We start from the raw sequence: 2,291 nt of genomic DNA, 5'->3' as shown, positions 1-2,291 counted from the left end.
ATGAAGGCAAAGCATAAATGTGTTTTATAAGGATTACTGTAAACATGCATCATGTATACAGTACAGGTTATTGGTGTCACTTCATAATGTAACAAGGGGAAACAAGTATGATTTGACAGATATCTTATACAGATGGAGTCCCTCTCTTCTTTGTCCAGCTCTCGCCAGAATGTCCCTGAAGGCGAGAGCCGGCAGAGAGGGGCTCCAATCAGACTGGGACGCATCTCATGCGCACGCGCGTCCCAGTCTCTCAGCGGCTCCACTTCCGGGAGATGGGCAGGGTTAGGGGGGTCTGGGCCGCGATGGGGACTGTCAGTGGTGGACGGCGGTGGGGAGCTCCGTCGCCACAGGGCAGGAGAGCATCTCGTCCGTGCACGCCCGCTGGCTGGCGCGGGGCTTGCGATAGTTTTGTCAGCCCCTGCAAAGATTGAGCACACTTTTGCAGCTTGGGGGTGGGGCTAAATATGCAAATTTCGTCATTTAGCCCGGCCCCCTCCATGAAGACCTGCAATTTGCGGTATTTGCCATACTGGGGTCGGGGCTTGATGACATCTATATCAGGCCCTGCCGCCCAAAGTGCTGCTGACAGTTTCTCCCAGGGAGGAGACGTTAAGAGTAGGAAAGCCTGGGACACAATCAGGTGCAGAAGTTTTAATGATTTGTCTTAGTAATGATTGCACATCCAAAGATCTTGGAGAATATTCACAAGTGTGCATGGCCCAGGACTCCCCTACGTCCACCCCTCTGCCCGCCCTTCCTTGAGGGAACACCCCAATGAGTTTAAAACTCGCCAAAGGCATTCACAAACCCCGACCATAAGGTGATGGGGCTGAATTGGCCCAAAGTCCCATTGACCCACAGCTACACACACATATCATATGTACAGATGACTTGTGGTGGTGATATCGGTGGTCAGAATTCCTTTGCTGTTATTCCAAAGTCGGGAATCCCGACAGGACAAGTATTCGTACTCTCCCACTGCCACCCCCCAAAACCTAACCCTACCTTCCAGCAGCCTAATCCTGACCCTACCACACTAGTACCTAAACCTAACCCCCACCCCTTTCCCGGACGCAAGCTTGTGCTGCCCACATACTTACTATCAGGCAGTAGTCTGGATGCTGGTGTCATTTTATTGAACACTGGCATCCTTCTTAACAGGAAAGCCCCCCCCCCCCCCCCTTATAAATACTAAATCCGGACTAAAATTAATAGATTTCAAGTCCAGATTACCTACCTTTTTTTATAAAGATAAAGAAACCGAAAACCTGCTTTCTGAAACTTGGAAAGCAAACGCACTTTTAATTATATATATACACATCCCCCTTAGGAGCCAGCTCAAGCACCCCCGCCATTTGGACAGCCTGCAGTAGGGGTGGATGGACATCGGACACCCACCATCAAATGATGGCTTGGCATTCACCATTAAAACTTTTGATGAAATGGTAACTGACCATCACATCAAAAGAATTCCAGCGACTTACACCATGGCAGCATGGCCGGCTAGATATTGGACCATCATTAAATGTTTACTTTTCGATGATGTGAAACATCGGATTACCACCATCGAATGGTAAACCACTGCCATTGCAACAAAAACAGCATTGATTGCAATTTCCATCCCCAGCCTACAGCCATGTCTATGCATTGCATTCTAAGCCATATCATGAACGCAATCTGGATGGGTTTTCTGTTCTCCCTCCACGCCCTAGTGCAGTGGTTCTCAACCTCGGTCCTCAGGAAAATGTGCACTGTTGGGGGGTCCTGAGGACCAAGGTTGAGAACCACTGCACTAGTGGATGGTAGGGCATGAAATACCGCCTGTTGGCACGTCAGCTCCCCAAAAAAAGTCAAAAACCCCATGTCGACCTTCCTAATGTCGACCCAATGCATGCGTCAACCTTATGACCCTGTCAACCTTTTGTTTGTGCCAACCTAAGGCCTGTCAACCTTCAGTGCTAGACCCAATGTATGTCGATCTTAGCTGTGTCGGCAGAATTACCATGTCCCATCTGGATGGCTTCTAAAACAGTAAAAACTTGTCTCCCATATACTCACAGCCTTGTTTCTTCAGCTTTAATGAAGCATACATTGCTATGCTGAAAAAAAATCGATGCTATTGGATAAAATGTTACAAAAAATGTTTGTATGCTTTTTATATAGTGCACATGGTCCTCTGCTGCCAACAACTGTGAATAACGGAATAAGTAACTAAATGCTCCTAAGGGACTGTGGCTATTTGTGTTTCCTTTCAGAAGGCTGCAAGCTGCTGGGAGTCTGCCTCTTGCTGC

Source organism: Crinia signifera, chromosome 19, assembly GCF_055691185.1.
Source record: "Crinia signifera chromosome 19, ASM5569118v1, whole genome shotgun sequence".
In the NCBI taxonomy this organism is placed as follows: Eukaryota; Metazoa; Chordata; class Amphibia; order Anura; family Myobatrachidae; genus Crinia; species Crinia signifera.
Note: the sequence above shows the minus strand (reverse complement) of the source record.